We start from the raw sequence: 13539 nt of genomic DNA, 5'->3' as shown, positions 1-13539 counted from the left end.
GTGAAGTCTCTCTGGGAGTGGGATAGTAAACATTGAGTTTATCAATCTATACTGAGTGAATTCTCTCTGGGAGTGGAATAGTAAACATTGAGTTTATCTATCTATAGAGAGTGAAGTCTCTCTCTGGGAGTGGGATAGTAAACATTGAGTTTATCTATCTATAGTGAGTGAAGTCTCTCTGGGAGTGGGATAGCAAACATTGAGTTTATCTATCTATACTGAGTGAAGTCTCTCTGGGAGTGGGAGAGTAAACATTGAGTTTATCTATCTATAGTGAGTATAGTCTCTTGGGACGTGGGATAGAAAACACTGAGTTTATCTATTTATAGTGAGTGAAGTCTCTCTGGGAGTAGGATAGTAAACATTGAGTTTATCTATCTCTAGTGAGTGAAGTCTCTCTCTGGGAGCGGGATTGTAAACATTGAGTTTATCTGTCTCTAGTGAGTTAAGTCTCTCTCTGGGAGTTGGATAGTAAACATTGAGTTTATCTATCTATAGTGAGTGAAGTCACTCTGGGAGTGGGATAGTAAACACTGAGTTTATCTATCTCTGGTGAGTGAAGTCTCTCTGCGAGAGGGATAGTAAACTTTGACTTTATGTATCTATAGTGAGTGAAGTCACTCTGGGAGTGGGATAGTAAACACTGAGTTTATCTACCTCTCGTGAGTGAAGTCTCTCTGGGAGTGGAACAGAAAACATTGAGTTTATCTATCTATAGAGAGTGAAGTCTCTCTCTGGGAGTGGGATAGTTAACATTGAGTTTATCTATCTATAATGAGTGAAGTCTCTCTCTCTGAGTGGGATAGTAAACATTGAGTTTATCTATCTATAGTGAGTGAAGTATCTCTCTCTGAGTGGGATAGTAAACATTGAGTTGATCTATCTATTGTGAGTGAAGTCTCTCTGGGATTTGGATAGTAAACATTGAGTTTATCTATCTATCGTGAGTGAACTCTCTGGGAGTGGGATCGTAAACATTGAGTTCATCGATCTCATGTGAGTGAAGTCTCTCTGGCAGAGGGATAGTAGACATTGAGTTTATCTATCTATATTGAGTGAAGTCTCTCTCTGGGAGTGGGAGAGTAAACACTGAGTTTATCAATCTATAGTGAGTGAAGTCTCTCTGGGAGTGGGGTAGAAACATTGCGTTTACCTATCGAAAGTGAGTGAAGTCTCTCTGGAAGTGGGATAGTAAGCATTGAGTTTATCGATCTATAGTGAGTATAGTCTCTTGGGACGTGGGATAGAAAACATTGAGTTTATCTATTTATAGTGAGTGAAGTCTGTCTCTGGGAGTGGGATAGAAAACATTGAGTATATCCATCAATAGTGAGTGAAGTCTCTCTCTGGGAGCGGGATTGTAAACATTGAATTTATCTGTCTCTAGTGAGTGAAGTCTCTCTCTGGTAGTTGGATAGTAAACATTGAGTTTATCTATCTACAGTGAGTGAAGTCACTCTGGGAGTGGGATAGTAAACATTGACTTAATGTATCTATAGTGAGTGAAGTCTCTCTGGGAGTGGGATAGTAAACACTGAGCTTTATCTACCTCTCGTGAGTGAAGTCTCTCTGGTAGTGGGATAGTAAACATTGAGTTTATCTATCGAAAGTGAGTGAAGTCTCTCTTGGAGTGGGATAGCAAACATTGAGTTTATCTATCTATAGTGAGTGAAGTCACTCTGGGAGTGGGATAGTAAACACTGAGTTTATCTATCTATAGTGAGTGAAGTCTCTCTCTGCGAGTGGGATAGTAAACATTGAGTTTATCTATCTATAGTGAGTGAAGTCTCCCTGGGACTGGGATAGTAAACATTCAGTTTATCTATCTATCGTGAGTATAGTCTCTCTGGGAGTGGGATAGAAAACATTGAGTTTATCTATTTATAGTGAGTGAAGTCTCTCTGGGAGTGGGATAATAAACATTGAGTTTATCTATTTATAGAGAGTAAAGTCTGTCTCTGGGAGTGGGATATTAAACATTGAGTTTATCTATCAATAGTGAGTGAAGTCTCTCTCTGGGAGCAGGATTGTAAACATTGAGTTAATCTGTCTCTAGTGAGTTAAGTCTCTCACTGGGAGTGGGATAGTAAACATTGAGTTTATCTATCTATAGTGAGTGAAGTCTCTCTCTGGGAGAGGGATAGAAAACATTGAGTTTATCTATCTCTATTGAGTGAAGTCTCTCTCTCTGGGAGTGGGATAGTAAACATTGAGTTTATCTATCGATAGTGAGTGAAGTCTCTCTGGGAGTGGGATAGTAAACATTGAGTTTATCTATCTATAGTGAGTGAAGTCTCTCTGGGAGTGGGATAGTAAACATTGAGTTTATCTATCTATAGTGAGTGAAGTCTCTCTCTGGGAGTGGGATAGTAAACATTGAGTTTATCTATCTATAGTGAGTGAAGTCTCTCTCTGGGAGTGGGATCGTAAACATTGAGTTCATCGATCTCATGTGAGTGAAGTCTCTCTGGCAGAGGGATAGTAGACATTGAGTTTATCTATCTATATTGAGTGAAGTCTCTCTCTGGGAGTGGGAGAGTAAACACTGAGTTTATCAATCTATAGTGAGTGAAGTCTCTCTGGGAGTGGGGTAGAAACATTGCGTTTACCTATCGAAAGTGAGTGAAGTCTCTCTGGAAGTGGGATAGTAAGCATTGAGTTTATCGATCTATAGTGAGTATAGTCTCTTGGGACGTGGGATAGAAAACATTGAGTTTATCTATTTATAGTGAGTGAAGTCTGTCTCTGGGAGTGGGATAGAAAACATTGAGTATATCCATCAATAGTGAGTGAAGTCTCTCTCTGGGAGCGGGATTGTAAACATTGAATTTATCTGTCTCTAGTGAGTGAAGTCTCTCTCTGGTAGTTGGATAGTAAACATTGAGTTTATCTATCTACAGTGAGTGAAGTCACTCTGGGAGTGGGATAGTAAACACTGAGTTTATCTATCTCTGGTGAGTGAAGTCTCTCTGGGAGTGGGATAGTAAACATTGACTTAATGTATCTATAGTGAGTGAAGTCTCTCTGGGAGTGGGATAGTAAACACTGAGCTTTATCTACCTCTCGTGAGTGAAGTCTCTCTGGTAGTGGGATAGTAAACATTGAGTTTATCTATCGAAAGTGAGTGAAGTCTCTCTTGGAGTGGGATAGCAAACATTGAGTTTATCTATCTATAGTGAGTGAAGTCACTCTGGGAGTGGGATAGTAAACACTGAGTTTATCTATCTATAGTGAGTGAAGTCTCTCTCTGCGAGTGGGATAGTAAACATTGAGTTTATCTATCTATAGTGAGTGAAGTCTCCCTGGGACTGGGATAGTAAACATTCAGTTTATCTATCTATCGTGAGTATAGTCTCTCTGGGAGTGGGATAGAAAACATTGAGTTTATCTATTTATAGTGAGTGAAGTCTCTCTGGGAGTGGGATAATAAACATTGAGTTTATCTATTTATAGAGAGTAAAGTCTGTCTCTGGGAGTGGGATATTAAACATTGAGTTTATCTATCAATAGTGAGTGAAGTCTCTCTCTGGGAGCAGGATTGTAAACATTGAGTTAATCTGTCTCTAGTGAGTTAAGTCTCTCACTGGGAGTGGGATAGTAAACATTGAGTTTATCTATCTATAGTGAGTGAAGTCTCTCTCTGGGAGAGGGATAGAAAACATTGAGTTTATCTATCTCTATTGAGTGAAGTCTCTCTCTCTGGGAGTGGGATAGTAAACATTGAGTTTATCTATCGATAGTGAGTGAAGTCTCTCTGGGAGTGGGATAGTAAACATTGAGTTTATCTATCTATAGTGAGTGAAGTCTCTCTGGGAGTGGGATAGTAAACATTGAGTTTATCTATCTATAGTGAGTGAAGTCTCTCTCTGGGAGTGGGATAGTAAACATTGAGTTTATCTATCTATAGTGAGTGAAGTCTCTCTCTGGGAGTGGGATAGTAAACATTGAATTTATCTATCTATCATGAGTATAGTCTCTCGGGGCGTGGGATAGTGAACAATGAGTTTATCTATCTATAGTGAGTGAAGTCTCTCTGGGAGTGGGATAGTAGACATTGAGTTTATCTATCTGTAGTGAGTGAAGTCTCTCTCTCTGGGAGTGAGCTAGTAAACATTGAGTTTGTCTGTCTATAGTGAGTGAAGTCTCTCTCTGGCAGTGGGATAGTAGACATTGAGTTTATCTATCGATAGTGAGTGAAGTCTCTCTCTCTGGCAGTGGGGTAGTAAACATTGAGTTTATCTATCGATAGTGAGTGAAGTCTCCCTGGGAGTGGGATAGTAAACATTGAGTTTATCTATCTATATTGAGTGAAGTCTCTCTCTGGGAGTGGGACAGTAAACATTGAGTTTATCTATCTATAGTGAGTGAACTCTCTCTCTGGGAGTGGGATAGTAAACATTATGTGTATCTATTTATAGTGAGTGAAGTCTCTCTGGGAGTGGGGTAGTAAACATTGAGTTTATCTATTTATAGTGAGTGAAGTCTCTCTGGAACTGGGATCGTAAACATTGAGTTTATCTATCTATAGTGAGTGAACTCTCTCTCTGGGAGTGGGATAGTAAACATTATGTTTATCTATTTAAAGTGAGTGAAGTCTCTCTGTGAGTGGGGTAGTAAACATTGAGTTTATCTATTTATAGTGAGTGAAGTCTCTCTGGGACTGGGATCGTACACATTGAGTTTATCTACCTATAGTGAGTGAAGTCTATCTGGGACTGGGATAGTAAACATTGAGTTTCTCTATCTATAGTGAGTGAAGTCTCTCTCGGACTGGGATAGTAAACATTGAGTTTCTCTATCTATAGTGAGTGAAGTCTCTCTCTCTGGGAGTGGGATAGTAAACATTGAGTTTATCTATCTATAGTGGGTGAAGTCTCTCTGGGAGTGGGATAGTAAACATTGAATGTATCTATCTATAGTGAGTGAAGTCTCTCTCTCTGGGAGTGGGATAGTAAACATTGAGTTTATCTATCCATAGTGAGTGAAGTCACTCTCTGGGAGTGGGATAGTAAACATTGAGTTTATCTATCTATAGTGAGTGAAGTCTCTCTGGGAGTGGGATAGTAAACATTGAGTTTATCTATCTATAGTGAGTAAAGTCTCTCTCTGGGAGTGGGATAGAAAACATTGAATTTATCTATCTATAGTGAGTGAAGTCTCTCTGGGTGTGGGATAGTAAACATTGAGTTTATCTATCTAAAGTGAGTGAAGTCTCTCTCTCTGGAAGTGAGATAGTAAACATTGAGTTTATCTATTTATAGTGAGTGAAGTCTCTCTCTCTGTAAGTGAGATAGTAAACATTGAGTTTATCTATCTATAGTGAGTGAAGTCTCTCTGGGAGTGAGATAGTAAACATTGAGTTTATCTATTTATAGTGAGTGAAGTCTCTCTCTCTGGGAGTGGGATAGTAAAAATTGAGTTTATCTATCTATAGTGAGTGAAGTCTCTCTGGGAGTGGGATAGTAAACATTGAGTTTATCTATCTATAGTGAGTGAAGTCTCTCTGGGATTGGGATAGTAAACATTGAGTTTATCAATCTATAGTGAGTGAAGTCTCTCTGGGAGTGGAATAGTAAACATTGAGTTTATCTATCTATAGAGAGTGAAGTCTCTCTCTGGGAGTGGGATAGTAAACATTGAGTTTATCTATCTATAGTGAGTGAAGTCTCTCTCTCTGTGTGGGATAGAAAACATTGGGTTTATCTATCTACAGTGAGTGAAGTCTCTCTGGGAGTGGGATAGTAAACATTGAGTTTATCTATCTATAGTGAGTGAAGTCTCTCTGGGAGTGGGATAGTAAACATTGAGTTTATCTATTTATAGTGAGTGAAGTCTCTCTGGGAGTGGGATAGTAAACATTGAGTTTATCAATCTATACTGAGTGAATTCTCTCTGGGAGTGGAATAGTAAACATTGAGTTTATCTATCTATAGAGAGTGAAGTCTCTCTCTGGGAGTGGGATAGTAAACATTGAGTTTATCTATCTATAGTGAGTGAAGTCTCTCTGGGAGTGGGATAGCAAACATTGAGTTTATCTATCTATACTGAGTGAAGTCTCTCTGGGAGTGGGAGAGTAAACATTGAGTTTATCTATCTATAGTGAGTATAGTCTCTTGGGACGTGGGATAGAAAACATTGAGTTTATCTATTTATAGTGAGTGAAGTCTCTCTGGGAGTAGGATAGTAAACATTGAGTTCATCTATCTCTAGTGAGTGAAGTCTCTCTCTGGGAGCGGGATTGTAAACATTGAGTTTATCTGTCTCTAGTGAGTTAAGTCTCTCTCTGGGAGTTGGATAGTAAACATTGAGTTTATCTATCTATAGTGAGTGAAGTCACTCTGGGAGTGGGATAGTAAACACTGAGTTTATCTATCTCTGGTGAGTGAAGTCTCTCTGCGAGAGGGATAGTAAACTTTGACTTTATGTATCTATAGTGAGTGAAGTCACTCTGGGAGTGGGATAGTAAACACTGAGTTTATCTACCTCTCGTGAGTGAAGTCTCTCTGGGAGTGGATCAGTAAACATTGAGTTTATCTATCTATAGAGAGTGAAGTCTCTCTCTGGGAGTGGGATAGTTAACATTGAGTTTATCTATCTATAATGAGTGAAGTCTCTCTCTCTGAGTGGGATAGTAAACATTGAGTTTATCTATCTATAGTGAGTGAAGTATCTCTCTCTGAGTGGGATAGTAAACATTGAGTTGATCTATCTATTGTGAGTGAAGTCTCTCTGGGATTTGGATAGTAAACATTGAGTTTATCTATCTATCGTGAGTGAACTCTCTGGGAGTGGGATCGTAAACATTGAGTTCATCGATCTCATGTGAGTGAAGTCTCTCTGGCAGAGGGATAGTAGACATTGAGTTTATCTATCTATATTGAGTGAAGTCTCTCTCTGGGAGTGGGAGAGTAAACACTGAGTTTATCAATCTATAGTGAGTGAAGTCTCTCTGGGAGTGGGGTAGAAACATTGCGTTTACCTATCGAAAGTGAGTGAAGTCTCTCTGGAAGTGGGATAGTAAGCATTGAGTTTATCGATCTATAGTGAGTATAGTCTCTTGGGACGTGGGATAGAAAACATTGAGTTTATCTATTTATAGTGAGTGAAGTCTGTCTCTGGGAGTGGGATAGAAAACATTGAGTATATCCATCAATAGTGAGTGAAGTCTCTCTCTGGGAGCGGGATTGTAAACATTGAATTTATCTGTCTCTAGTGAGTGAAGTCTCTCTCTGGTAGTTGGATAGTAAACATTGAGTTTATCTATCTACAGTGAGTGAAGTCACTCTGGGAGTGGGATAGTAAACACTGAGTTTATCTATCTCTGGTGAGTGAAGTCTCTCTGGGAGTGGGATAGTAAACATTGACTTAATGTATCTATAGTGAGTGAAGTCTCTCTGGGAGTGGGATAGTAAACACTGAGCTTTATCTACCTCTCGTGAGTGAAGTCTCTCTGGTAGTGGGATAGTAAACATTGAGTTTATCTATCGAAAGTGAGTGAAGTCTCTCTTGGAGTGGGATAGCAAACATTGAGTTTATCTATCTATAGTGAGTGAAGTCACTCTGGGAGTGGGATAGTAAACACTGAGTTTATCTATCTATAGTGAGTGAAGTCTCTCTCTGCGAGTGGGATAGTAAACATTGAGTTTATCTATCTATAGTGAGTGAAGTCTCCCTGGGACTGGGATAGTAAACATTCAGTTTATCTATCTATCGTGAGTATAGTCTCTCTGGGAGTGGGATAGAAAACATTGAGTTTATCTATTTATAGTGAGTGAAGTCTCTCTGGGAGTGGGATAATAAACATTGAGTTTATCTATTTATAGAGAGTAAAGTCTGTCTCTGGGAGTGGGATATTAAACATTGAGTTTATCTATCAATAGTGAGTGAAGTCTCTCTCTGGGAGCAGGATTGTAAACATTGAGTTTATCTGTCTCTAGTGAGTTAAGTCTCTCACTGGGAGTGGGATAGTAAACATTGAGTTTATCTATCTATAGTGAGTGAAGTCTCTCTCTGGGAGAGGGATAGAAAACATTGAGTTTATCTATCTCTATTGAGTGAAGTCTCTCTCTCTGGGAGTGGGATAGTAAACATTGAGTTTATCTATCGATAGTGAGTGAAGTCTCTCTGGGAGTGGGATAGTAAACATTGAGTTTATCTATCTATACTGAGTGAATTCTCTCTGGGAGTGGAAAAGTAAACATTGAGTTTATCTATCTATAGAGAGTGAAGTCTCTCTCTGGGAGTGGGATAGTAAACATTGAGTTTATCTATCTATAGTGAGTGAAGTCTCTCTGGGAGTGGGATAGCAAACATTGAGTTTATCTATCTATACTGAGTGAAGTCTCTCTGGGAGTGGGAGAGTAAACATTGAGTTTATCTATCTATAGTGAGTATAGTCTCTTGGGACGTGGGATAGAAAACATTGAGTTTATCTATTTATAGTGAGTGAAGTCTCTCTGGGAGTAGGATAGTAAACATTGAGTTTATCTATCTCTAGTGAGTGAAGTCTCTCTCTGGGAGCGGGATTGTAAACATTGAGTTTATCTGTCTCTAGTGAGTTAAGTCTCTCTCTGGGAGTTGGATAGTAAACATTGAGTTTATCTATCTATAGTGAGTGAAGTCACTCTGGGAGTGGGATAGTAAACACTGAGTTTATCTATCTCTGGTGAGTGAAGTCTCTCTGCGAGAGGGATAGTAAACTTTGACTTTATGTATCTATAGTGAGTGAAGTCACTCTGGGAGTGGGATAGTAAACACTGAGTTTATCTACCTCTCGTGAGTGAAGTCTCTCTGGGAGTGGAACAGTAAACATTGAGTTTATCTATCTATAGAGAGTGAAGTCTCTCTCTGGGAGTGGGATAGTTAACATTGAGTTTATCTATCTATAATGAGTGAAGTCTCTCTCTCTGAGTGGGATAGTAAACATTGAGTTTATCTATCTATAGTGAGTGAAGTATCTCTCTCTGAGTGGGATAGTAAACATTGAGATGATCTATCTATTGTGAGTGAAGTCTCTCTGGGATTTGGATAGTAAACATTGAGTTTATCTTTCTATCGTGAGTGAACTCTCTGGGAGTGGGATCGTAAACATTGAGTTCATCGATCTCATGTGAGTGAAGTCTCTCTGGCAGAGGGATAGTAGACATTGAGTTTATCTATCTATATTGAGTGAAGTCTCTCTCTGGGAGTGGGAGAGTAAACACTGAGTTTATCAATCTATAGTGAGTGAAGTCTCTCTGGGAGTGGGGTAGAAACATTGCGTTTACCTATCGAAAGTGAGTGAAGTCTCTCTGGAAGTGGGATAGTAAGCATTGAGTTTATCGATCTATAGTGAGTATAGTCTCTTGGGACGTGGGATAGAAAACATTGAGTTTATCTATTTATAGTGAGTGAAGTCTGTCTCTGGGAGTGGGATAGAAAACATTGAGTATATCCATCAATAGTGAGTGAAGTCTCTCTCTGGGAGCGGGATTGTAAACATTGAATTTATCTGTCTCTAGTGAGTGAAGTCTCTCTCTGGTAGTTGGATAGTAAACATTGAGCTTATCTATCTACAGTGAGTGAAGTCACTCTGGGAGTGGGATAGTAAACACTGAGTTTATCTATCTCTGGTGAGTGAAGTCTCTCTGGGAGTGGGATAGTAAACATTGACTTAATGTATCTATAGTGAGTGAAGTCTCTCTGGGAGTGGGATAGTAAACACTGAGCTTTATCTACCTCTCGTGAGTGAAGTCTCTCTGGTAGTGGGATAGTAAACATTGAGTTTATCTATCGAAAGTGAGTGAAGTCTCTCTTGGAGTGGGATAGCAAACATTGAGTTTATCTATCTATAGTGAGTGAAGTCACTCTCGGAGTGGGATAGTAAACACTGAGTTTATCTATCTATAGTGAGTGAAGTCTCTCTCTGCGAGTGGGATAGTAAACATTGAGTTTATCTATCTATAGTGAGTGAAGTCTCCCTGGGACTGGGATAGTAAACATTCAGTTTATCTATCTATCGTGAGTATAGTCTCTCTGGGAGTGGGATAGAAAACATTGAGTTTATCTATTTATAGTGAGTGAAGTCTCTCTGGGAGTGGGATCGTAAACATTGAGTTTATCTATCTATAGTGAGTGAAGTCTCTCTCTGGGAGTGGGATAGTAAACATTGAGTTTATCTATCTATAGTGAGTGAAGTCTCCCTGGGACTGGGATAGTAAACATTCAGTTTATCTATCTATCGTGAGTATAGTCTCTCTGGGAGTGGGATAGAAAACATTGAGTTTATCTATTTATAGTGAGTGAAGTCTCTCTGGGAGTGGGACAATAAACATTGAGTTTATCTATTTATAGAGAGTAAAGTCTGTCTCTGGGAGTGGGATATTAAACATTGAGTTTATCTATCAATAGTGAGTGAAGTCTCTCTCTGGGAGCAGGATTGTAAACATTGAGTTTATCTGTCTCTAGTGAGTTAAGTCTCTCACTGGGAGTGGGATAGTAAACATTGAGTTTATCTATCTATAGTGAGTGAAGTCTCTCTCTGGGAGAGGGATAGAAAACATTGAGTTTATCTATCTCTATTGAGTGAAGTCTCTCTCTCTGGGAGTGGGATAGTAAACATTGAGTTTATCTATCGATAGTGAGTGAAGTCTCTCTGGGAGTGGGATAGTAAACATTGAGTTTATCTATCTATAGTGAGTGAAGTCTCTCTGGGAGTGGGATAGTAAACATTGAGTTTATCTATCTATAGTGAGTGAAGTCTCTCTCTGGGAGTGGGAGAGTAAACATTGAGTTTATCTATCTATAGTGAGTGAAGTCTCTCTCTGGGAGTGGGATAGTAAACATTGAATTTATCTATCTATCATGAGTATAGTCTCTCGGGGCGTGGGATAGTGAACAATGAGTTTATCTATCTATAGTGAGTGAAGTCTCTCTGGGAGTGGGATAGTAGACATTGAGTTTATCTATCTGTAGTGAGTGAAGTCTCTCTCTCTGGGAGTGAGCTAGTAAACATTGAGTTTGTCTATCTATAGTGAGTGAAGTCTCTCTCTGGCAGTGGGATAGTAGACATTGAGTTTATCTATCGATAGTGAGTGAAGTCTCTCTCTGGGAGTGGGATAGTAAACATTATGTTTATCTATTTATAGTGAGTGAAGTCTCTCTGGGAGTGGGGTAGTAAACATTGAGTTTATCTATTTATAGTGAGTGAAGTCTCTCTGGAACTGGGATCGTAAACATTGAGTTTATCTATCTATAGTGAGTGAACTCTCTCTCTGGGAGTGGGATAGTAAACATTATGTTTATCTATTTATAGTGAGTGAAGTCTCTCTGGGAGTGGGGTAGTAAACATTGAGTTTATCTATTTATAGTGAGTGAAGTCTCTCTGGGACTGGGATCGTACACATTGAGTTTATCTACCTATAGTGAGTGAAGTCTCTCTGGGACTGGGATAGTAAACATTGAGTTTCTCTATCTATAGTGAGTGAAGTCTCTCTCGGACTGGGATAGTAAACATTGAGTTTCTCTATCTATAGTGAGTGAAGTCTCTCTCTCTGGGAGTGGGATAGTAAACATTGAGTTTATCTATCTATAGTGGGTGAAGTCTCTCTGGGAGTGGGATAGTAAACATTGAGTTTATCTATCTATAGTGAGTGAAGTCTCTCTGGGACTGGGATAGTAAACATTGAGTTTCTCTATCTATAGTGAGTGAAGTCTCTCTCTCTGGGAGTGGGAAAGTAAACATTGAGTTTATCTATCTATAGTGAGTGAAGTCTCTCTGGGACTGGGATAGTAAACATTGACTTTATGTATCTATAGTGAGTGAAGTCTCTCTCTGGGAGTGGGAAAGTAAACATTGAGTTTATCTATCTATAGTGGGTGAAGTCACTCTCTGGGAGTGGGATAGTAAACATTGACTTTATGTATCTATAGTGAGTGAAGTCTCACTGGGAGTGGGATAGTAAACATTGAGTTTATCTATCTATAGTGAGTGAAGTCTCTCTGGGAGTGGGATAGTAAACATTGACTTTATGTATCTATAGTGAGTGAAGTCTCTCTCTGGGAGTGGGATAGTAAACATTGAGTTTATCTATCGATAGTGCTAAAGTCTCTCTCTCTTTTGGAAAGAGCATCTCTTGGTTATATCCTTGATTAACATTGTTTGGGATTCTCCATTCCCGCAGCCGGCCATTGTGGTCACACCATCGGTAAACTCGCGCTTATGGGCGCGCTGCCCGCGAGCCGGAGGATTCCGCCAACGCCGAGTCCCACAGATTATGCTTTGACCCCAATATTAATCTTTCTTGTTTGAATCCAGCACCGCACTGCCCTCCTGTCCCCCACCACCATCCATGGTTAAACCACGTTTGTTTGTGACTTGCTGTATTCATCATCCAGATCCATCTCCAGTCTCCTCAATGACTCAGGTCATTCAGCAGCTCTGTATTGGGACTGGAGAACATACACAGACCTGAGCCCATGTTTAGAAACAGTGATACACCTCTCAGCACAGTCTAAATTCTTTTTTATAAATAAATTTAGAGTACCCAATTCATTTTTTCCAATGAAGGGGTAATTTAGCGTGGCCAATCCACCTGCCCTGCACATCTTTGGGTTGTGGGGGCGAAACCCACACAACATGGGGAGAATGTGCAAACTCCACATGGACAGTGACCCAGAGCCGGGATCGAACCTGGGACCTCGCCGCCGTGAGGCAGCAGTGCTAACCACTGCACCACCTTGCTGCCCGTCGCATATTCTTCATTCTAATTCATACCTGACTGCGTACCGGAGCCTCAGGAGGTGTTCCCGTGTGAGCTGGAGGAGTTTCTGTAAGCTTGCCTGTTGCTCAGTGTTGAATGCTATTCATGGCAGCCTCTGACTACTTATAAGGGAAACGGACTGGACCAGAATTCTGATTTGCTCCCTGGAGAACAAAGCTTACCCAATAGTCTGGCTGGAGGGGGAAATGTGATTGTGCTTGTGTCATGTGCTCTGCATTGGGTAATGTAATCCAGCCCCTGTCACTCACAGTCCCAGTTTCTGGCAAAGTGCTTGTCCTGTTTCGCAACATTCTTCACATTCATTGAACCAACCGGCCCGACATAGATTCCAACCACAAATCTAAACCTGATCAAAACAAGTTTTTAATTGTCACCTATGTCGTGTTGGGTGTTCCGACACACAAACGAACCAACACAGTTGTAGATGGTACAACGCTGTTTTATTATTCTGTACAATAATAACTATTAACTTCTGGCTGTGGTTCGTGCTTCACCAGCTAACCTGTGGACCCAGCCCCAGCACTATCTTAGAGGGGCACTCAGCACATGGTGTATGTCTGAGTGGCGCGCTGTGAGCTCTGTGCTCTGAGCTATCTCCTGGTAGAATGAGCGGGAACTGTGGTGTTCCCTGTTTTATAGTGCGTGTGCTCTCACTGGTGATTGGCTGCGATGTTGTGTGTGTGTTGGTTGGTCCATCTACCTGTCCATCAGTGTGTGTGTGATTGCACCATGATATGTTAATGTGGATATCATGACAACCTATTGTTGATGTGGATTG

General features: G+C 40.1%; 1 protein-coding gene across 1 annotated transcript in view; it reads right to left on the bottom strand.

Annotated features, from left to right (window-relative positions):
- LOC140403362 (oncoprotein-induced transcript 3 protein-like) overlaps positions 1-12798 on the bottom strand; it is a 110043-nt gene extending 97245 nt beyond the window's left edge. The window contains exon 1 of the mRNA XM_072491270.1: positions 12755-12798. The gene's annotated coding sequence lies outside the window, so the exon portion shown is untranslated. The remainder of the gene's footprint in view (positions 1-12754) is intronic.
- Positions 12799-13539: the final 741 nt, after the last annotated feature.

This window comes from Scyliorhinus torazame, chromosome 27, assembly GCF_047496885.1.
Source record: "Scyliorhinus torazame isolate Kashiwa2021f chromosome 27, sScyTor2.1, whole genome shotgun sequence".
Classification (NCBI taxonomy): domain Eukaryota; kingdom Metazoa; phylum Chordata; class Chondrichthyes; order Carcharhiniformes; family Scyliorhinidae; genus Scyliorhinus; species Scyliorhinus torazame.
This window is presented reverse-complemented; position numbering and strand designations above follow the sequence as displayed.